This window comes from Mytilus edulis, chromosome 12 (genome assembly GCF_963676685.1).
Source record: "Mytilus edulis chromosome 12, xbMytEdul2.2, whole genome shotgun sequence".
Lineage (NCBI taxonomy): Eukaryota > Metazoa > Mollusca > Bivalvia > Mytilida > Mytilidae > Mytilus > Mytilus edulis.
The window spans coordinates 67213317-67238885 of record NC_092355.1 but is presented as its reverse complement, the minus strand read 5'-3'; the positions used below and the strand labels follow the sequence as shown (position 1 = coordinate 67238885).

The window sequence follows — 25569 nt, the reverse complement described above, 5'->3', positions numbered from 1 at the left end:
GATCTGACTTATAAAAAAAACACTAAAGACACAAAGTAAAGATCTGACTTATAAAAAAAAACACTAAAGACACAAAGTCAAGATCTGACTTATAAAAAAAACACTAAAGACACAAAGTAAAGATCTGACTTATAAAAAAACCCACTAAAGACACAAAGTAAATATCTGACTTATATAAAAAAACACTAAAGACACAAAGTAAAGATCTGACTTATAAAAAAAACACTAAAGACACAAAGTAAAGATCTTACTTAGAAAAAAAACCACTAAAGACACAAAGTAAAGATCTGACTTATAAAAAACACTAAAGACACAAAGTAAAGATCTGACTTATAAAAACACTAAAGACACAAAGTAAAGATCTGACTTATAAAAAAACACTAAAGACACAAAGTAAAGATCTGACTTATAAAAAAAACACTAAAGACACAAAGTAAAGATCTGACTTATAAAAAAACACTAAAGACACAAAGTAAAGATCTGACTTATAAAAAAACACTAAAGACACAAAGTAAAGATCTGACTTATAAAAACAGTAAAGACACAAAGTAAAGATCTGACTTATAAAAAAAACACTAAAGACACAAAGTAAAGATCTGACTTATAAAAAATCCACTAAAGACACAAAGTAAAGATCTGACTCACAAAGTAAAGATCTGACTTATAAAAAAAACACTAAAGACACAAAGTAAAGATCTGACTTATAAAAACACTAAAGACACAAAGTAAAGATCTGACTTATAAAAAAAACACTAAAGACACAAAGTAAAGATCTGACTTATAAAAAATCCACTAAAGACACAAAGTAAAGATCTGACTTATAAAAAAAACACTAAAGACACAAAGTAAAGATCTGACTTATAAAAAAAACACTAAAGACACAAAGTAAAGATCTGACTTATAAAAAATCCACTAAAGACACAAAGTAAAGATCTGACTTATAAAAAAAACACTAAAGACACAAAGTAAAGATCTGACTTATAAAAACACTAAAGACACAAAGTAAAGATCTGACTTATAAAAAAAACACTAAAGACACAAAGTAAAGATCTGACTTATAAAAAATCCACTAAAGACACAAAGTAAAGATCTGACTTATAAAAAATCCACTAAAGACACAAAGTAAAGATCTGACTTATAAAAAAAACACTAAAGACACAAAGTAAAGATCTGACTTATAAAAAAAACACTAAAGACACAAAGTAAAGATCTGACTTATAAAAAATCCACTAAAGACACAAAGTAAAGATCTGACTTATAAAAAAAACACTAAAGACACAAAGTAAAGATCTGACTTATAAAAACACTAAAGACACAAAGTAAAGATCTGACTTATAAAAAAAACACTAAAGACACAAAGTAAAGATCTGACTTATAAAAAATCCACTAAAGACACAAAGTAAAGATCTGACTTATAAAAAAAACACTAAAGACACAAAGTAAAGATCTGACTTATAAAAAAAAACACTAAAGACACAAAGTAAAGATCTGACTTATAAAAAAAACACTAAAGACACAAAGTAAAGATCTGACTTATAAAAAAAACACTAAAGACACAAAGTAAAGATCTGACTTATAAAAAAAACACTAAAGACACAAAGTAAAGATCTGACTTATAAAAAAACCCACTAAAGACACAAAGTAAAGATCTGACTTATAAAAAAAACACTAAAGACACAAAGTAAAGATCTGACTTATAAAAAACCACTAAAGACACAAAGTAAAGATCTGACTTATAAAAAAACCACTAAAGACACAAAGTAAAGATCTGACTTATAAAAAAAAACACTAAAGACACAAAGTAAAGATCTGACTTATAAAAAAAAACCACTAAAGACACAAAGTAAAGATCTGACTTATAAAAACACTAAAGACACAAAGTAAAGATCTGACTTATAAAAAAACACTAAAGACACAAAGTAAAGATCTGACTTATAAAAACACTAAAGACACAAAGTAAAGATCTGACTTATATAAAAACACTAAAGACACAAAGTAAAGATCTGACTTATAAAAACACTAAAGACACAAAGTAAAGATCTGACTTATAAAAAACCACTAAAGACACAAAGTAAAGATCTGACTTATAAAAAAAACCACTAAAGACACAAAGTAAAGATCTGACTTATAAAAAAAACACTAAAGACACAAAGTAAAGATCTGACTTATAAAAAACTAACAAAAAACACTAAAGACACAAAGTAAAGATCTGACTTATAAAAAACCACTAAAGACACAAAGTAAAGATCTGACTTATAAAAAAAAACACTAAAGACACAAAGTAAAGATCTGACTTATAAAAAAAACACTAAAGACACAAAGTAAAGATCTGACTTATAAAAAAAACACTAAAGACACAAAGTAAAGATCTGACTTATAAAAAACTAACAAAAAACACTAAAGACACAAAGTAAAGATCTGACTTATAAAAAAACACTAAAGACACAAAGTAAAGATCTGACTTATAAAAACACTAAAGACACAAAGTAAAGATCTGACTTATATAAAAACACTAAAGACACAAAGTAAAGATCTGACTTATAAAAACACTAAAGACACAAAGTAAAGATCTGACTTATAAAAAACCACTAAAGACACAAAGTAAAGATCTGACTTATATAAAAACACTAAAGACACAAAGTAAAGATCTGACTTATAAAAACACTAAAGACACAAAGTAAAGATCTGACTTATAAAAAACCACTAAAGACACAAAGTAAAGATCTGACTTATAAAAAAAACACTAAAGACACAAAGTAAAGATCTGACTTATAAAAAAAAACACTAAAGACACAAAGTAAAGATCTGACTTATAAAAACACTAAAGACACAAAGTAAAGATCTGACTTATAAAAACACTAAAGACACAAAGTAAAGATCTGACTTATAAAAACACTAAAGACACAAAGTAAAGATCTGACTTATAAAAAAAAACACTAAAGACACAAAGTAAAGATCTGACTTATAAAAAACTAACAAAAAACACTAAAGACACAAAGTAAAGATCTGACTTATAAAAAAACACTAAAGACACAAAGTAAAGATCTGACTTATAAAAACACTAAAGACACAAAGTAAAGATCTGACTTATATAAAAACACTAAAGACACAAAGTAAAGATCTGACTTATAAAAAAAACATTAAAGACACAAAGTAAAGATCTGACTTATAAAAAAAAACACTAAAGACACAAAGTAAAGATCTGACTTATAAAAAAAACACTAATGACACAAAGTAAAGATCTGACTTATAAAAAATCCACTAAAGACACAAAGTAAAGATCTGACTTATAAAAAAAACACTAAAGACACAAAGTAAAGATCTGACTTATAAAAAAAACACTAAAGACACAAAGTAAAGATCTGACTTATAAAAAAAACACTAAAGACACAAAGTAAAGATCTGACTTATAAAAAAACCCACTAAAGACACAAAGTAAAGATCTGACTTATAAAAACACTAAAGACACAAAGTAAAGATCTGACTTATAAAAAAAAACACTAAAGACACAAAGTAAAGATCTGACTTATAAAAAAAACACTAAAGACACAAAGTAAAGATCTGACTTATAAAAAAAAACACTAAAGACACAAAGTAAAGATCTGACTTATAAAAAAAACCCACTAAAGACACAAAGTAAAGATCTGACTTATAAAAACACTAAAGACACAAAGTAAAGATCTGACTTATAAAAAAAAAACACTAAAGACACAAAGTAAAGATCTGACTTATAAAAAAAACACTAAAGACACAAAGTAAAGATCTGACTTATAAAAAAAACACTAAAGACACAAAGTAAAGATCTGACTTATAAAAAAAAACACTAAAGACACAAAGTAAAGATCTGACCTATAAAAAAAACACTAAAGACACAAAGTAAAGATCTGACTTATAAAAAAAACACTAAAGACACAAAGTAAAGATCTGACTTATAAAAAAACACTAAAGACACAAAGCAAAGATCTGACTTATAAAAAACTAACAAAAAACACTAAAGACACAAAATAAATATCTGACTTATAAAAAAAACACTAAAGACACAAAGTAAAGATTTGACTTATAAAAAAAACACTAAAGACACAAAGTAAAGATCTGACTTATAAAAAACTAACAAAAACCACTAAAGACACAAAGTAAAGATCTGACTTATAAAAAACTAACAAAAAACACTAAAGACACAAAGTAAAGATCTGACTTATAAAAAAAACCACTAAAGACACAAAGTAAAGATCTGACTTATAAAAAAAAACACTAAAGACACAAAGTAAAGATCTGACTTATAAAAAAACCCACTTAAGACACAAAGTAAAGATCTGACTTATAAAAAAAACACTAAAGACACAAAGTAAAGATCTAACTTATAAAAAAACCCACTAAAGACACAAAGTAAAGATCTGACTTATAAAAGAACCCACTTAAGACACAAAGTAAAGATCTGACTTATAAAAAAAACACTAAAGACACAAAGTAAAGATCTGACTTATAAAAAAAAACATCTATCGAAGGCAAAAATATCAAACAGTACACACCCAACATCTACTAATAGATTAAGTGTTAATAAAAGACGAGAAAAAAACATGATCTTGTGAAATGCTAACACATAGATATCGGTAGAATCCTCTCATTTTCCTGGTTCATTGGTCAATTTTAATGTTTTGTGATTAGCTCCGGTTCTTATGTATATACTATAAGCAACAGGTCAACTATATTTGCTGTATGGAAAGATTGTAAGGTGAACATATCAGTCTGACATGTTGCATCTGACCTTGATCTCATTTTCATGGTTCATATTAGCATGTGTTAAAGACTTAGTCTCTATCTTGATTTTTTTAAGTTGATAAATTCGGCCTTCTTTGGCACAACTCCTTTGAAAGGTTTTTTGCATAAAACGGGCATGATAATATGACATGTTTTTCATCTTCTATTTTGTCATTACACATAAAACACACTCTTTCTTCTACATTTTTATTTTACGATTACCTTCATAATTTCTTTACCTTGATTTAATATTTGGTAGACCTACATTCAAATATGCCATCTACATCGTCCATGGCAGAGTCATTTCATACAATATAAGTACCCCTCCTCACAAAAAAAAAAACAAAAATAAAAACAATGACAAACTTCATGGTTTTGTAATGGAAATCCAAAATATAGATTAAATGAAGAAATACAGTAAAACAGGAGGTTCAAAAGTATATATTGTGAAAATTTCAAAAGATTCTGATACGAAATGCAAAGTTGTGACTGAAGGAAAACGAACAAACTAACAAACAGATGCCTGTGTCATAATCAGTAGAAACAAATACAAATAGCTGAGAGGTTCACAGCAGACTGCTTATAACCCTCAAATAAAAAGATATTGTAAGAATCAGCTTTGCCTCGGTTGGCAATATGTTGTTCTAGGGGTAATAATCTGCTCTACATCCCTATCATCTGTAATTGACCTGGGTTGACAATGTTTTTCTAGGGTTAATAATCTGCACTATTACCCTTTTATCTGTTATTGATCTGCTTTGCCTCGATAAACAACGTTTTTCTAGGGTTAATAATCTGCAGTATTACCCTTTTAATATCTGTTACTGATCGGCTTTGCCTCGGTTGACCACGTTTTTTCCCGTGGTAACAATCTGCTCTTTTACCTTCTCATCCGTTATTGATCGGCTTTACCTCGGTTGGCCACGTTTTTTCTCGTTGTAACAATATGCCCTATAACCTTATCATATATAATTGATAAGCTTTGCCTCGGTTGACAATGTTGTTCTAGGGGTAAAACTCTGCTCTATAACCTTATCATCTGTTATTGTCAGATTTGACTCGGTTGACAATGTTTTTTCTCGTGATAACAATCTGCTCTATTACACTAGCTATACTCTGTAATTGATCGACTTTGCTTCGGTTAACAATGTTTTTCTATGGGTAACAACCTGCTCTTTTACCCGGCCTTTAATCTGTTATTGATCGGCATTGTCTCGGTTTGATAATGTTTTTTCTATAGGTAACAACCTGCTCTATTCCCCTACCATCCATTATATAAATATAAAAGTGTCTCAGTATTAAGACGGTCACTTTTGTTTGTTTGTTCTTTTAAGTGTTACATGAAATGTGATCTAGATATCATACCTAAGAGAGGTACTTATCAAGTATGAATCAAGATATCAAATGTTAAAGAAAAAATAGTTGTCTCTTTATTCTTACAGTTTCTATAGATTTTCTCTTCAGATTTGCTAATAACTGGAGTGCAAGTGTAACACGATTGGCTTCTTTAATTATTAGTCCTTTAGAGTGCTATCATTGGTATAAATAAAACGAGAACTAGGCTAGACGTCAATAAGACAGCCACCCAACGAGAACGAGGCTAGACATCAATAAGACAGCCACCCAACGAGAACGAGGCTAGACGTCAATAAAACAGTCACCCAACGAGAACGAGGCTAGACGTTAATAAGACAGCCACCCAACGAGAACGAGGGTATACGTCAATAAGACAGCCACCCAACGAGAACGAGGCTAGACGTCAATAAGACAGCCACCCAACGAGAATAAGGTATACGTCAATAAGACAGCCACCCAACGAGAACGAGGCAAGACGTCAATAAGACAGCCACCCAACGAGAACGAGGCTAGACGTCGATAAGACAGCCACCCAACGAGAATAAGGTATACGTCAATAAGACAGCCACCCAACGAGAACGAGGCAAGACGTCAATAAGACAGCCACCCAACGAGAACGAGGCTAGACGTCAATAAGCCAGCAACCCAACAAGAACGAGGGTATACGTCAATAAGACAGCCACCCAACGAGAACGAGGCTAGACGTCAATAAGTCAGCAACCCAACGACAACGAGGCTAGACGTCATTAAGACAACCACCCATCGAGAACGAGAGTATACGTCAATAAGACAGCCACCAAACGAGAACGAGGGTATATGTCAGTAAGACAAAACATTGTTCCGGTTGTCTTCATAACTAGTTATGCATGGACCTGTTTCCTATCTATTATATTTATATTTATATATCTATATATTATCTGTTTTAATATCTGTTGAAAGCACAAAGTCAGTAAAATACTTACGATTACATGGTTGTTCTGGTGTAAAAATCAATGCAACAGCAACCAAACGACACATATATCTAAACACACCAGCAACCCAACAACACATATATCTAAAGACACCAGCAACCCAACGACACATATATCTAAAGACACCAGCAACCCAACGACACATATATCTAAAGACACCAGCAACGCAACGACACAAATATCTAAAGACACCAGCAACCCAACGTCACATATATCTAAAGGCTCCAGCAACCCAACGACACATATATCTAAAGACACCAGCAACCCAACGACACATGTATCTAAAGACACCAGCAACCCAACGACACATGTATCTAAAGACACCAGCAACCCAATGACACATATATCTAAAGACACCAGCAACCCAACGACACATATATCTAAAGACACCAGCAACCCAACGACACATATATCTAAAGGCACCAGCAACCCAACGACACATATATCTAAAGGCACCAGCAACCCAACGACACATATATCTAAAGACACCAGCAACCCAACGACACATATATCTAAAGACACCAGCAACCCAACGACACATATATCTGAAGACACCAGCAACCCAACGACACATATATCCAAAGACACCAGCAACCCAACGACACATATCTAAAGACACCAGCAACCCAACGACACATTTATCTAAAGAAACCAGCAACCCAACGACACAAATATCTAAAGACACCAGCAACCCAACGACACATATATCTAAAGACACCAGCAACCCAACGACACATATATCTAAAGACACCAGCAACCCAACGACACATATATCTAAAGACACCTGCAACCCAACGACACATATATCTAAAGACACCAGCAGAGCCAAAAAGATGTCATAATCTCTAAATCGTTCCGGGTCTGAGTAAAGAGGTCAACCTACAGTTTTGAACAATAGACAAACGTTTATACAAAATATATAGCTCTTAATCGTCTGAATAAAGATATCAACATACAGACTTAAACAATAGACAAACGTCTCTACAAAATGTCCAGCTTTAAATCGTCCAGAGTCTAAATAAAGAGGTCGACATACAGTCTTAAACAATAGACAGACGTCTATACAAAATGTCAATCTCTTACATGTAATCGTCCCGAGTCTGAATAAAGAGGTCAACATACAGTCTTAAACAATAGACAAGCGTCTAAACAAAATGTCACCTCTAAATCGTCCCGAGTCTAGATAAAGAGGTAAACATACAGTCTTAAACAATAGACAAACGTCTATACAAAATGTCAACCTCTAAATCGTCCCGAGTCTAAATAAAGAGGTAAACATACAGTCTTAAACAATAGACAGACGTCTAAACAACATCTTAATCTCTTACATGTAATCGTCCCGAGTCTGAATAAAGAGGTCAACATACAGTCTTAAAGAATAGACAAGCGTCTATAGATACAAAATGTCAACCTTTAAATCGTCCCTAGTTTAAATAAAGAGGTCGACATACAGTCTTAAACAATAGACAAACGTCTATACAAAATGTCAATCTCTTACATGTAATCATCCCGAGTCTGAATAAAGAGATCAACATACAGTCGTAAACAATAGACAGGCGTCTATACAAAATGTCAACCTCTAAATTGTCACGAGTCTAAATAAAGAGGTCGACATACAGTCTTAAACAATAGACAGACGTCTAAACATAATCTTAATCTCTTACATGTAATCGTCTCGAGTCTGAATAAAGAGGTAAGCATACAGTCTTAAACATTAGACAAACGTCTATACAAAATGTCAACCTCTTAATCGTCCCGAGTCTCTAAATAAAGAGGTCGACATACAGTCTTAAACAATAGACAAACGTCTATACCAAATATCAATCTCTAAATCGTCACGAGGCTAGGTGTCATTTTGGTCTCTTGTGGAGAGTTATCTCATTGGCAATCATACCACATCTTCTTTTTATACATTAAACAATAGACAATCGTCTATATAAAATATTAAGCTTTTTATCGTCCACACTCTGTATAATAAAGAGTCAATATAGTGTTTCTAATTGGCAATCGAAAATCAAATTGTATCTTTTCTCAATCAAATTCAACATTTAATACTGCACGTGATTTGTATGACAACATCAGAACAATGCACAGAAAAAACAAACAAAAAGCTTGATATAACTCGTAATTATTTAGTTGTAGCATATTAATGTTATTATAAGAAAAGAATGCTTCCTTTTATTTTATTTTATAAGGTTGTGAAAGCGTTGATTTGCGCACATTTTTAGTATGAAGCGCCAGTGACTTTCTCATACAAAAAGTGCTTCGGTAAAGAACAAAATAGTTCCCAGAAAATTAACTTTGAGTACGGCATTGATCAATTGTTTAACGCCACTTTAACCACTGTGGACTATTTCGCGGAGGTATTTTCTTATTGGTAGAGGCAGCTTTTACTGCTTTTAGGAAAACTGACATTTTGTGTTACTAGTAATTCAGATTGGAGTCAAATGTATCCGTAATGTGCAGGGGGTTCAACTCAGAATCACAGTCGGACTACTTAGACCACAAGGTCACGGAGACCCCGCAAGCCCCAGTAACACATCAGGTATGTACTCGGGTGCTCCTGAAGGCACAGGTGTTCCTGCTACAAATATGACTCCTGTCGTGTTACTCTTAAAATACATTGATGAGTCAAATCTACAAAAATAGCAAAAGGAAGATAGTTTAGTCACCGATAAAACATTCCTTAAACGCTGGGAAATTAAACTCTTCATTAGTTTTCTCGTTCTCCTGCGGGGACGCTACTGGTCATAAGTGCACAAAAACCGTGACAATCTAGTAAAAATGAAAAGAAAAATTAAATTTCGTACAAATGTACAGATATATCATGTTAGCATTTCCCTCTTAACGACAAATTCGACATTTTGCTTTAAGAATTATGTGTTGAATAAATTTGAAATGGCGCTATGCAAATACATTTATTGCGTACAAATCTCAATCGTGAGTACTTTTATTATTGTCTCGTTTTCACTACATATATTCACTTCCTGTTTTCATCACTAATCGAACTCTTCCTTCAAACCGAGGCCTTTCAAGGCAATAAGGCGTTTTTTTTTTTTCTTCTAACGAACTGCCCAGAACGGTAAGTATGATTAATTACATTGTATATATAAATATATATGATCATTTCCCCTCACTATGTTCAGATTTTATTTCAACTTTAAAGAACGATAATTAAAGGGCTTTTCAAGCAATGGTAAAAAGGGAAAATTAAGAAATGTACTGTTTTCAAACGTTTCTAAAAAGCCTTAACATATGACTTTTAAAGCATATACATAATGGAATAAATATTATAATGATTTTTAAAATAAACAATATCACAATGAAATGGACAACCGGAAGATTTCATTAACGACATTATGTCAGGAAAAGAATGAATTATTTTGTTGAAGCCTATCGGATAAGGCAGAAATCAAGCCTTAAGCTTATAGTTCTGAAAAATATCAAACCCCTGTCAAAAACTGTATAGGAACATGATTTTCAAAAGAATTTTTAAGTTATAAAAATTTGTTTTACTTCAATTTATGAGAAAAGAGCTAATTCCTAGAAAACGGAAACCTCTCATCATACATGTAGTAACATTGAGGAAGACGGAAATTCGAAATTAAGATTTAAACTTTGAACTGTGCTATAATTTTACATCATTAAAACGGAAATATATGTACCAACATTTTTAGAAAGATCTATTTATTGGTGATTGGCGATTTGATAATTTTTTGACAAACTTAAGTACGTTTTCGCCTATTTAATGTGGTTTCTACACGAATGTGTATCTCTTTTAAAAGATCACTTTAAATTAGTTATATTTCAGAAAATTAAACATAAATCCATAACTTTATTCCATTTTTAGTTATAGTTTAACGAGCCAAAGTTGTATGCAAAATGTTACCAAAATCTGTGACATACATGTACCTCATTTTAAATACTGTATACCATCAGTATTAATTGAATGTATTGTTTATAAAAACTACCGACAGAGTATTATGTATTAGTATTTGTATTGTGCATTGCATAACAATGTATTTTCAACATACTATTCAGTAGGTAAACAAGAACTGAATGTTAAAAGATATTTACAATGAAATAAAAAATAAACGCAGTATTTCGCTAGACAAACTAGCTTCACCGAGCGTGCATCTATCCAGGTGAAATCGGATGCAGATAAGAAACTGTTGTAGCTCATTGTACATGAATTTTGCTGCCTTGTAAATAATCCAAATTAAGGTTGGACGAAGTTCTTGTATGAAGTATTTGTATTGTGCTACACATATATCCAGAAAGGAGTAGGTACAGTAAGACCCCTTTTTGACCCCGAAATATAGCAGTTTTACAAAATTGTTAAAATGTAAACTTTTAGCTATTTTTTGGAAAGAAGAATACTTCTGCTACATAAATATGGGCTGTTTTTGACAGTACAATGCACATATATCGGGAACTAGCATCATTAAGTCATGCTAAATTACTGAAATCTTCACAATTTTAGCGTTTGAGTTAAATTTTAGACGGTTTCCGTCTTAAATGAAAGTGGCCGCATTCGTGTTCATTCTTAATATTTAAATGTAAGTTGTATTTGATGATAATACATAACATATATAAAGTTTGAGAGTGAAAACGGATGCAGCCACTTTCATCTTGACAAAAACCATCTGAAAAGTGACATATTATGGCATATTTGATAGATTTTTTTATATCTAAGCTTGAATTTGGGCGTCTTTAATAACTAAATCAGTTCAAATCTTTCACATAAACTAATTGAATCGACTGAAGTAGACACTTAAGTGTTTAAAAAGTGTCCAAATCTTTCATCAGATGAACCTGAAATTTGAGGCCAAAATCGGCCCTTACCGGACCTACTCCTTTGCATAAAAGAGGAGGGGCACTGACTGCCTGAGAGGGGGCCCGCTCCAGTCATGCTTCGGTGATTCACTGTATAATCAACCAAATTTTTACAACAAAAGAGGGGGCAGGGCATATCGCCTCTGATATAGTTTATTTTCAAAACCCTTACTTGAAGTGCAACGAAAATAGTATCGTAATATATAACTGATGCGCTCGATTTTGCACTTTTAAAAGAAGAACGGTTCCTCAGTATGGTGTCACACCACCAAATCATCCAATGAGAATTAAGAACAAGTAAAACCTACTCTGACAAAACTTGTTCAGTAGAACAGTTCCTCAGTTTGGTGTCACACCACCAAATCATCCAATGAGCATTACGAACAATTAAAACCTACTCTGACAAAACTTGTTCAGTAGAACAGTTCCTCAGTATGGTGTCACACCACCAAATCATCCAATGAGCATTACGAACATGTAAAACCTACTCTGACAAAACTTGTTCAGTAAAACAGTTCCTCAGTTTGGTGTCACACCACCAAATCATCCAATGAGCATTACGAACAAGTAAAACCTACTCTGACAAAACTTGTTCAGTAAAACAGTTCCTCAGTTTGGTGTCACACCACCAAATCATCCAATGAGCATTACGAACATGTAAAACCTACTCTGACAAAACTTGTTCATTAGAACAGTTCCTCACGGTTTGGTGTCACGCCACCAAATCATCCAATGAGCATTAAGAACATGTAAAACCTACTCTGACAAAACTTGTTCAGTAGAACAGTTCCTCAGTTTGGTGTCACACCACCAAATCATCCAATGAGCATTAAGAACATGTAAAACATACTTTGACAAAACAAATGAAAACATAGTGCTTTGGACGTTGTTGTTAACTAAAACTAGCAATAAGAGGGACATCAATGAATCTTTACTGAATGAGAATTTTGGAGGCCAAATTTACTTTTCTACGAATACGAATGACATGCAGCTTTAGGGTAAATATGTATTTAATAATTTGCTAACATGTAGTCGAGATTTTTATTTAGTATTTCAAAAAATAGAAGTTCCTTCATAATATACGTTCCAAGTGGAAGAAATATTCTATAGTATTATTTCCACTGGAACAATTTTTACAGTATTTGTTCCTTACGAAATAAGGGTATATATAGACAATTGTTCCCACAGGAACAGATATTATGACATTGTTTATAACAAAGTTTCCAGGAGAACTTATTTATTAAGGTGGAACAATAATACATGTACGTTGAGGTGTCAGACCACCAATTACTCCCTCCAATTTAGAACGTAGCCCTACTCTGACACAAAATAGTGCTTTTGATGTCCTTGTTTACTTAAACTAACCAACAAATTTGCAGAAATGAGACTTTTGGTAAAAGAGAAATATATCTAGACCATTTTGAGCCAACATTTTCTTGTCTATGAGTTTGAATGATTAAAAATTGAGGATTCATGCGCTCCATAGTATACTAACTTAAGATTTCCAGAAAACCAGGGGTTATTTTTGGAGTATCTCTCTTTGAGGGTCATTTATTTTGTTAGAAGGCTTTATATGTATGCTGAAAATTGGCATGTAGAAAGCTGATACATGTACAATTCAGCATATACATGTACCTGGTTTCTATGAAGTTAAACGGATTTTTAATTGGTGGTCTCACACCTTGACTAAATACGACTTGGGGAATGTTATTGAACTCAATTACCTCTCCCAAAATATGTGAAAGTCTACACATTTATATACTTTATGAAAATAAGGTGAATGTTCATGATGCAAAGTTATTATAAAAACTATCCAATAAGTTTTCGTTTACCCATCATTACAAACCAGACAAAGTATAAAATTAGCTGTACTCTACTGTACTGATTATTACGCGACCATTCTGAATAAGTCTGAATTTTACTGAAAATCACTTGGTCCCAATCTTGACCACACTTAACTGTATTGATTTGTACTCGACCATGATCTTGACCATACTTAAAAATCTGATTTAGTTCTCGACCAGTCTGAAACATTTGTAATTTTGTGAGCCTGTATAGCTTGCAATGTGGTATGCTGGGGTTTTACTCTTTGTCATAGGCCTTACGGTAAATATAGTTGCTACCTCCTTCGTATTTGGTCTCTGATGGAGAGTTCTCTCTCTGACAATACCTCATCTTCGCAGTATTTTCATAATTATGCCATGCAATTATCTAAAGTCATGAAAAAATGATTGATTGTTTCTCCTAAACCTGTCGGATTTGTTTTTACCTTCCGGTCATTTTTTTTCAAAAATGATAATTATAAACAATAATAAATTTCAGGGCCGTATCTCACTGACATGGGGCTAATAAGGCAAATGTCTCAGGCGGGAAATTAAAAAAAAATAATAAGTCGAGACAAAAGTTTGTCTTCATATCAAATTGTTTTCACGGCGAGTGTCTTGCAGGAAGCAGCGTTGAATTTCATTAGTATTAGTAATTTAAATTTTAAACGTGAGTTGTATTATATTTAAGGACCTTTTGTCCAATTTTAAATTGTAAAAATATTAGAAATTCGTACACTTAAGACTTGGAAAAGATCTCCAATGACGGGTGAACGGTTGTGTGGTTTGGCATTTTAACATGTCCACCGATGTCCAATGCTGTTTTGAAAAGATACGAAGCTACCGGACATAGACAAATTGGTCGTTTTCTCATGGAAAATTAAACTTTATATTAAAGAATACAAACTGGCTCTCTTTTCTGTAAATAAAACTAAAAGTCTGAATAAGTTAAATTAAAGTGAGACAACCAATCTCCCGGAATGGATTAAACTTGCATTAAGCCGTGTACAGGACCTTAATAGAAAATAAACGGGGATATATGATGAAGACATAAACTTTCAGTCAGCTTAATTCAGGTCTGAAGCTGGCATGTCAGTAACTGCTATAGTAGTCCTTATATAGTAGTCTGTGTCATTTTAGTCTTTTGTGGATAGTTGTCTCATTGGCAATCATACCACATTTTCTTACTTACTTTAACCCCGCCTCATTTTTGCGCCTATCCCAAGCCAGGAGTCTCTGGTCTTTGTTAGTCTTGTATGTTTTTTAAATTTAGGTTCATTTATATCTTTCGGAGTTTAGTATGACGGCCATTATCACTAAACTAGTACACATTTGTGTGCAGGGGCCAGCTGAAGCCCCACCGGGTCACGCGGCGGGATTTTCTTCTGTGTTGGAGACCCATTGGTGAGTTGTCTGCACTTTGGTCGGGTTGTTGCCTCTTTGACATATATTCCCAATTTCCATTCTCAATTTGATATGGTGTAAATGTGCTTGGGACAAAATCGCACACAATTCATTGAAAAAATACAAATAATGCCTGTTCTTCATCTTGACAGGTGCTGGAGGGTCTTCATTAATGATCGAATTATTCATACCCTACAAAAAGGGTTAACACGACCCCATGCCAGTGGTGGATCCAAAGGGGGCGTAGATGGCGTACCCCCCCCCCCTTTATGCTTGGACGTTTTTTTTTTGTTTTTTTTTTTGTAGAAGTTTAATGATTAATCAGACTAGACGACGTGAACTTTGCCATTTCCTGTGTATTTATTTTATGTGACAATTCTTTACTTATAAACATATTTTTCGCTAGTATACTAACTGAAAGTCATGTGATTCACTATGGTGGAGTTGACCAGTGCGTCGAAAAAACGTCACTCAGTCATTTTAAAATTTAAATTACTGTCACAACTTGCTTAGGATGAGCATGACAATCTTAACACCTTCAAGGCGACACAGGATTGAGCAAGAACATATTGACTTCTATTTCATGAGTCCACAAAACAGTAATACTAGTTATATTAGTACACTCATGAAAAAAAGTTCCTCGGCAATATTATTTACCTACGAAAACATGTTTAACTCGTAACATCCCATGATCGGCATCCTATTTTAAAATAACAGCTGAATAATGATCCCCAGTCAGTATCATCTCTAGATAGATTTAAATTCTAAGGTACGAACCATTTGATTTGAGGAGGCAGTCTGAGATTTTTGAGAGATAAAAGAATGACTCTTATTTTTGCATTAAACAAAAATTCTGGTCGTATCTGGATTGAAATCAATAATCTTGTCCATTTTTTTGCTAATAGAAACGAATATCCAACAAACTTATTAAGCATTAAATGAACATAATAGATAAAAACGGGCGTATTTTTTTGGCCGGGGTTTGCATGTCTGATCGGAATGACTATTTCGCCGAACTGATATATTGAATACTTTTTTCAAAACCAGACTACAACCTGCTGCTGGAAGTAGCCTTAGTGTCTACATGTTTTGACCGTCATTCATATATTCGTTGTCTTATGATTTCAGACTCATTCGTAGCTTTTGGTTGATTTGGAATCCGTCAGATCCCTTAATTTTGTTGTGTAAAATATATCAACCAACAGGGGCGTAGCTAGGTTTCAGATCAACTGTAGGCACAAATCGGCAGGGGGTCTGGGGCCGCTGAAGGCCCCCTGCAGGTCCAGGGCGGAGCCATGGTAGGGGGTTCAGGGGGGCGAGCCCAACGACAGAAAACGGTTTTCTACATTTTAGTTGCATAATTTTGTGAACAAATATATCATATTTACTGGTTTTTATCATGATGATATTCATGAAGAAAAGTTCGAAGAATTATCATCGGAATAATATAACATTAACACATGAATTAACTTAGTACAAACAAAAATCTGAAAAACAAAATTAAATATTTACAATATGAGGGTCTGGATGGGGGTCTGTTATTCTGTAAACATTTAATTTTCACCCTTTTTTTCTCTAATCATTAAAAAATTAACCCCTTTTTTTCTCTAATCTCCATATTTTTTCCCGTTATTCTCTAATCTTCATTTTTTAAGGGCATTATTCTGTAATCATTTAACCCCATCCAAACCCTCCAAGTGTAGATCAGACTAGCTTTAGATAAAGGCCCACAGAGGGTCAAAGGAAAAGAATTGGTTAAACAAATTTTATATTTCTTAACTTTTATGAATAACTTTCAGATACACGTAAGATACACGTAACAGTTTCATACACAAAGACAATGATACATTTACTCAAAGTCAAGTCAATGGTTTTTTTCTGCCGATAAAATCAGTTATACTCGCATCAACATCAACACTGATGTGTCGGTGGATATGAAAAAGAAAGATTTGAAAGTCGCTCGTCTACCATTGTCGATCTCAGGAAGGATCTGACGCGTCTCATCGCGCTGAAGGATCTTTCACTAGTTGCCGATGAAACAGGCATTGTCAATAAAATCCAAATAATCATATACACTGAAGGGTACAGGTCTGAGTTAGTTACGTTAAGGACACATGCAAAGAAATATATCATAATCTGGTCTGTTGTCTTCAATACGCCAACAGGCTTTCCATCATGTTATCTCATCTTCAAATTTTGTTTTTTTCTGACCTAAATCGGGCGAACGGTAAGAGTTGTAAATTTTTTCTGCTATTTCTGGAGTCAAGTTCCCTAATTTGGCAATAATACGCATTAAAATTAAAATGTTTATCTTTTTTATTATTTTTTTCCAAAGGGTGTATAATCGGCAAATTTATGTATAGGCACGTGCATGCCTAGTCGAGTGGTCGAGCCTTAGGTAGCTACGCCCCTGACCAAACATTTGGATACATATTGCTTGTTTGTCTTTTTTAGCTCGTCACGTGTCCGTCGTATTGTAAATTTTATCGAATAGCCCGGCTTATATCTTGTTTACAACAAGAAATCTGTGAGGTTATGATAACTTAACTTACAGCAGACCAGCGAGAATTTTCCATGTCTTATTTCTAAAGAACTGAAAAGTCCCACATCAAATTTATCAGTAAATAGCTTGAAATCTGTACTATCATTTTAAAATAGACAATTAATAGGGAGAATACAGCATCGAAAATGTCCAACCCTTACACCTTTCAGGAACTACAAAATATACATGCACCACGGCAGGAATCGTTTTAAAAGTGCATATTATACTTATTTGATGTTTTTTTAGCCAAAAAAGGGTCCCAAAATTTTTTCGCATCGCTCCGCTCGCCGAATTTAAAAACTTCGCCCCCTTTCCAAAATCATGGATCCGCCCCTGCATGCGTCGATTTAAGCAGTACTCAAAGTATTGTGCTGTGAATAAATTTCAAAGTCAATGGTGTATACATCAAAAAGATAAAACAAACCTACAGAAGGTCATATAACCCAAATAATTAGTCATTCATTTTACCAGCAAATAACTTTCTTAAAATTATATAAAACTAAAGTACTTGTTACAGAATAGTTGGGTCGATATATACAGTAACATTCATTACAGTTCAAAAATTTATCTGATATTTCAGTTTTCTATCTCATCTTTAGATTTTCCGGAAAAAAGTCCCGAATCGAGTTGTATATTATGCTCACTAGTTTCGCGCCCCCTGTCAAAATAGGTTTGTGAAAGAAATGGCAAAGCAGACGGTTTTGGTCAAACATACTCAAAGATATGACCAAGATATTGTGAGAATTCATAGAAGTAAGTTATTAAGGTAAGACGTGCATTTTTAAAATGTTGAAAATGCATCTGAACGAGGGGTACAAGTCAAATCGGCACCTTCTTCTTTATTCTTTCCTCCACTATCTGGAGTACCACTACTTTTGTAGTGTAGCACGATAAGCAACTGTGTGCATGTGCAGGCAGGGCCGTAAATTACATAGAGGCATGTAGGCAGTTGCCTCCTATTGCGGGCTCACTGACAAAAAAAATAAAAAATTGGAGGAAAAAAACACTGAAAAAAATAGACGTATCCTACCGTAGTCTAAAATCGTTCATCTTGTCAGTTCGTTAGGTATTTGTGTTTGAACTTAACACACGGGGAAACTCCGCACTGACGTCACTACGCTACTTCTGGCGTAGAAAAACAGAGGAGAATACGCAAAATCTGACACCCCGGGCGACACTTTATATTTTGATGAATAACAGTTTTAAAACCAATTAATTTTAACTAAGAAACTGGTATTTGGTATAAGTCAATGAGAGGAATACAATTCTATATTAATGATACGGAGGGTAGCCTTGTAAAGTAGTTTTTTATACCGAAATTTGCATATAAAGCCTCAAAATCTGCAACACGGAAAACTAGGGCGAGGTGTTTGAGAAAACTGAGCACTGAAAACGACTGCTTCTGCTTTCAGGAAATAGATTATGTTGCGGTTCCTTCCGTGCAATACATTATTTGGTACTGAGAGTTCTAGAAATAAGAAATTTTGATGCTTGAACTTACCTTCTTACCTTTTCGTCGCTTCAAAATTGCCACCCCATGTCAAACATAGCCGACACCCCGCAAGTGGCGTTCTACACGGTGTGAATGTAAAAAAAAAAATTAAAATTAATTAACGGGAATAATAAGATCGCACAATAACTGGATAGCTGTTGTATATTTTTATATTTTGCATAAGATCACTTTTTAATGAATTATGACTCTTGATTACTTTAGTAACGATAAAACACTGAATTATTTTAATTGAAGAATTTATAAATAAAAATAGCCTTCTAAACACAAGTTTATGAACTAAAAATTGTACTATTTCAAATAAGGATCGGCAGCCTTAAATATTTCAAACAGATCATTAACAATTGCAATTATATATTTTAGTCCATCCAAAGTGATCTTTAATTACCTATTTAGAAATTAATGTGCTCATCAAAATATTTTAAATCTGACAACACATGAAGACTTCAGATATTTAAAAAGAAAAATGTTTAAAAAAATTGACAGGAAATTAAAGGATCTAATTGGAATGGAATCGACAAATTACGAACAGATATTCTTTTCAAGTGTGAAAAACATCAACAAAATTTATACATAATCGGGAATATGTCCTTCTTAAAATACTCTTCGTCTCACACCGTAACTATATATAATACTTTAGCTATTTGACCAACGATGTATAAAAAAAGACAACGAATTTAATATATTCACATCCCTCGGTATAAGTGTACTTCCAGTGGCGTATATATTACATGCATTTTGGAACAATTGTGACGAAGACGAAGACGAATTTCGTCCTTTTTTCGAGAACAATCTAATTTAATTATAAATGTCCATAACTTCGATGAGCCAAATAAAGTTATATATCGACCTGTGTTTAAATCTCTTCTTCTTCTCCTTCTTCGTTTGGTATACAATAATCTATCGCGTTTGATGATTACTTACTGTTGGCATACGTGGACTTTTCATTTTACAAAACTTTTACCCCAATTTACGCAAAATATGTTATTCTTTCTTATGTTCTATGTATAAATGTATATATTTTAATTTGCGCTATAGTTCCGTAACTTATAATCCAGGCGTATATACGAATGGTCGACAAGTGCGTACCTTTTTTTAAATCAATATATTCCTGGTATGTTCCAATCTGTCCTTCACCATTGACAACGAGTATATATTACATTTTACCAAATTTACTCTTGGATTTTTTTTTTTATTTCATCAGATCTGTTGTTTTTTTTGGTATTATTTATATTTTTATAAATAATTTTCTTTTAACCAGAAATGTTATTCATAAACAAGCGTATATGTTTAGTAATGACTATATATTATATCACTTTCGGACACGCACGATAGAGATGTATATTATACACCTAATAGTTCAAAATGGAAAGTTATAAGTTATCGGCCGTGTACACTTATCAATACACTAAGAAGTGAAACGATGCATGAATTTGCAAATTCGACAGGAAATCGCTTGAATACCTGGACGTGTCACCTCACACCCCCTACAATACCTTTGGGAGTAATACCTTTAGCCATGCGGGTGATCAGTGGAGCGAAGATCCTAATTTATTTGAATAAAGTTTATTACATAAAAGAATTATGAACTAATTAGATTGCCGAAAACAATTCAAGTTTCACGGAAGACTTATTTATGATTTGAAATTTTGACTTTTTCACTAATTCCTATATTATCAGTCTTAAAATAACAGATCATTAAAAAAAAAAGAAAATTTTCCGTATCAAGTTAACTAGTCGGATAAAACAACCGTACGATTGACGAGATATCGACACGCAATTACGACTACATCGGGTTACTGTAGTTCTGGTCCTTAGACATATCGCGACTGCAAATCGGACAAGGTGACAAAATGGCCGACCGGAGAGAATTGATACTCTGAATTTAAAATCGATGGTGATCTCTTATCTAGCAGAATAAAACTTTAATACCTATGAATTTGAGCATTTTTATACAGAATAAACATAATATCAATTTTTGATTTTTTTGCGAAGTTTCCCTTTAATGTTGTTTGCAGTTGCCAGACTATAAACAATTAGTTATTGTTCTTTAATATGTACTTTTTCAGATACTTAATCCACTTATTTATGTCCCACCTCACCTATGATAGTAGAGGGGCATTATGCAGTGGCCGATCCAGCCATTTTAAAAAGGGAGGGGGGGGGGGTTCCCCAACACAGAGTAAAGGGGGGTTTCAACTGTATGCTCCCATTCAAATGCATTGATCGGCCAAAAAAAAAGGATCCGCCACTGTTATGTTTTCTTGTCTGTGGCTCCGTTAGTGCATTCGTTCGTTCATTTGTCGTCCGTTCATTCATCTGCGTCCATTCAGGTTAAAGTTTTTGGTCAAGGAAGTTTTTGATGAAGCTGAAGTCCAATCAACTTGAAACTTAGTACACTTGTTGCTTATAATATGATCTTTCTAATTTTAAAGCCAAATAAGACTTTTGACCCCAATTTCACGGTCCACTGAACATAGAAAATGAAAGGGGGAGAATCAGGTTAAAGTTTTTGGTCAAGGTAGTTTTTGATGAAGCTGAAGTCCAATCAACTTTAAACTAAGTACAGTTGTTGCTTATGATATATGATCTTTCTAATTTTAAAGCCAAATTAGACTTTTGACCCCAATTTCACGGTTACTAAACATAGAAAATGAAAGTGGGAGTTTCAGGTTAAAGGGGCACTAGCTGTCAAATTCATGGTCACCGATTTGACTCAAATTCTCATATTTGATTTATAACAATGTAAAACATTTATCCAAACTATCAAAAGTCTAAAATTAACAGTTTACAGAGCATGGGATAGTCAGATAATAAATAGGTTCGTTTCATGTGTATTTTAGTCCAGAGGCCATCTAATTACCTATCGAATTGACCGCAGATGACCAAATAAGAGATGTAAACATAAATAAAGATATGACTAGATTAAACCAACACGTGCAATTGGATTTTTATAGGTCTGTTTGGTTTTATTTTATAGATTAAAAATAGAAGTTTTTCATTGTTTTTAACCATATATATAAGAATGATTTTATGTGCATCGAATTAGCAATCAAATTATTTACCGTAGTTTCACTTTCATTGTTGACATTCTTTTTCTTTAAATAACCAGTACACGTACAATGCATGTGTTGTCAGTCTCTAGCTGTGATTAAATTGAAGTTCACATGAATACGAATTTAAAGGGGTCGACTCATTCACTTGCAAGTGAATTACTAATTAGGGCCCCGCCGACGGCGGGTCGCCCTATAGTGATCAGTCTGTCCGTCCGTCCGTCTGTCTGTCCGTCCGTCCGTCCGTCCGTCCGTCCGTCCGTCCGTCCGTAACACTTTCGTGTCCGCTCCATATCTAGAGAACCGTTATGATTTCATACTTAATACTTAACATAATTATTAACCAACACCAGAGGGTGTGTCATGTTGTCTGTACAACTTCCTAGGTCAAAGGTCAAGGTCAAAAACTTTGGTTTCAGTTGACAACCCCGTGTCCTGTGGTGAAGATCGTGTCCGCTCCATATCTAGATAACCATTATGATTTCAAAGTTTATACTTGACATCCATTTTAACAACCACCAGAGGGTGTGTCATGATGTATGTACAACTTCCTAGGTCAAAGGTCAAGGTCAAAAACTTTGGTTTCGAGTTGACAATCCTGTGTCCTGTGGTGAAGATCGTGTCCGCTCCATATCTAGATAATCGTTATGATTTCAAAGTATATACTTGTCATACATTTTAACCACCACCAGAGGGCGTGTCATGATGTATGTACAACTTCCTAGGTCAAAGGTCAACGTCAAAAAAACTTTGGTTTCAGTTGACAACCCTGTGTCCTGTGGTGAAGATTGTGTCCGCTCTATATCTTGAGAACCGTTATGATTTCAAATATTATACTTGACATCCATTTTAACCAACACCAGAGGGTGTGTCATGATGTATGTACCACTTCCTAGGTCAAAGGTCTGTCTGTCTGTTGGTCTGTCCATCGCTAACAAATTTGATCCACATTATATTTTGAGAGGACAGCTGTTATTATTTCATACTTTATACCTGACAAACATTTTCAACTTAACATATATATTAACCAACACAAGAGAATGTGTCATAATGTATGCATCCTAGGTCTAAGATCAGTCTGTCGGTCTGTCCATCCGTTCGTTGTTCTTAACAAATTGTGTCCGCTCTACCTCTCGAGAACCATTAATATTTCATACTTTATACTTGGTGGGTCATAATATATTGAAGGCATAATTCTAAAAATATGTGACAAATATCAATTGGGCAGCACCTTTAAACATATTGTTCAAACATCAATCCATATATCCAGAAGTCACCTTAGAGTAGTAAACAATGAGTTCACATCATGCAGTCATATCACTATTATACTATGAAAGTAAGATGAGAATATTTATCAGTTTTAACTTAAAATCTTAGATCAAAATCACACATGAGACTATGTAATAACTTCAAATAATGCTTCATATCAGATTATCCATACAACTTATTTACCCCACGTTATTGACAGCGGGGCCTACAGAGATGGCTCCCATCTCAATGATATCTAGTTATCCATGTTTCTTAGGCCAAATAAAAATATATGTGTGGTTCCAGTAACCCTACCGTCCCTACTTTTTCGGCTTAAAAATAGCCTACCCTAAAAATTTTAATGTCATTTTTCATTAAGCACTGTTAAAGTCAGAATGTTGCTCCCATAGACTCAATGTAAAAAAAAACCATAAAATAAAAAAAAATCCCTACCTACCTACCCTAACTTTTTTTCAGATGTATTGTAACTGGAACCACACATACTTTTTTATTTGGCCTTAGCGTAATTTGACAAAATTGAACCTTTTTGGCTGCAAAAAGCGAATTTTTATTTCACTATTTCACTTTCATTATTGATTGAACAGAAAAAATATCAAACTTTAGATTTTTTATATATCTCGTAGCTAGTGGCCCTTTAAAGTTTTTGGTCAAGGTCGTTTTTGATGATATTGAAGTCCAATCAACTTGAAACTTAGTACATATGTTCCCTATAGGCTATAGTACAATCTTTCAAATTTTAATGCCAAATTAGATTATTACCCAATTTCACAGTCCATGGAACATGGAAAAGGATAGTGCAAGTGGGGCATCCGTGTACTTTGGACACATTCTTGTTATAAAATAAAGAAATGCCAAATGTTTTTTTTTTATTGTTTAAAATAAAATAGTGACATTCTAGAAACTTAAACAGGTTTTCTTTTGTGAATTAAATGGACAAAATATTGATAATAAATATTGTCATGATGGTCAGGTGTACTACTTGTACAAGTTATTTTTATGCCCCACCCACGGAGGGGCATTATGTTTTCTGGTCTGTGGCTCCGTTCGTCCGTCCGTCCGTCTGTGGTTCCGTTTGTCCGTCCAGGTTAAAGTTTTTGGTCAAGGTAGTTTTTGATGAAGCTTAAGTCCAATCAACTTGAAACTTAGTACACTTGTTGCTTATGAGATGATCTTTCTAATTTTTAAGCCAAATCAGACTTTTGACCCCAATTTCACGGTCCAGACCACTGAACATAGAAAACGAAAGTGGGAGTTTCAGGTTAAAGTTTTTGGTCAAGGTAGTTTTTGATGAAGCTGAAGTCCAATTGCAATCAACTTGAAACTTATGATATGACCTTTCTAATTTTAATGCCAAATTAGATAATTACCCAATTTCATGGTCCATGGAACATGGAAAAGGATAGTGCAAGTGGGGCATCAGTGTACTTTGGACACATTCTTGTTATTTACTTGAAGAAGTAAAACAAAATATACACATTTAAGTTAATTATAATCTTAAAATAATCTCCCCTTAATTTAAAAAAAAATCACTTGTATTTAAAGAAAATTTTTCTTACAGCCCCACAAATATTCTCAAGTTTTGCGATGTAAAATCATGCCTTTAATGATTTTTCCCAGGTTAGCTTATAATTTTTTATTAGAGTTCAATGTTTCAAGATAAGAACATATGGATGGACCCATCTTTAACCTGGGTTGGAACACCCTTTTAGAAATGGCTGAATCTGCCCCTGCCGTCTGTCATATGTCCGTTCTCCTTGACCTCATTTTCATGGTTCATCAGTCAATGTTTAAGTTTTTGTGTTTTAGTCTGTTTTCCAAATGCTATAAGCATTAGGTCAACTATATTTAGTGTATGGAATTATTGTAAAGTGTACATGTCTGTTGGGCAGGGAAGGTATATTCCGAACTTGTCCTCATTTTCATGGTTCATTGGTAAATGATAAGTTTTTGTGTTTTTGATCTGTTTTTCAAATACTACAAGCAGTAGGTCAACTATATTTAGTGTATGGATTGATTCTAAGGTGTACATGTCTGTCTGGCAGGTATA

General features: G+C 33.6%; 1 protein-coding gene across 1 annotated transcript in view; it reads left to right on the top strand.

Annotated features, from left to right (window-relative positions):
* Positions 1-10080: 10080 nt before the first annotated feature.
* The window catches only part of LOC139498965 (uncharacterized), a 105587-nt gene continuing 90098 nt past the window's right edge, over positions 10081-25569 (top strand). Inside the window, exon 1 of the mRNA XM_071287556.1 lies at positions 10081-10225. The gene's annotated coding sequence lies outside the window, so the exon portion shown is untranslated. The remainder of the gene's footprint in view (positions 10226-25569) is intronic.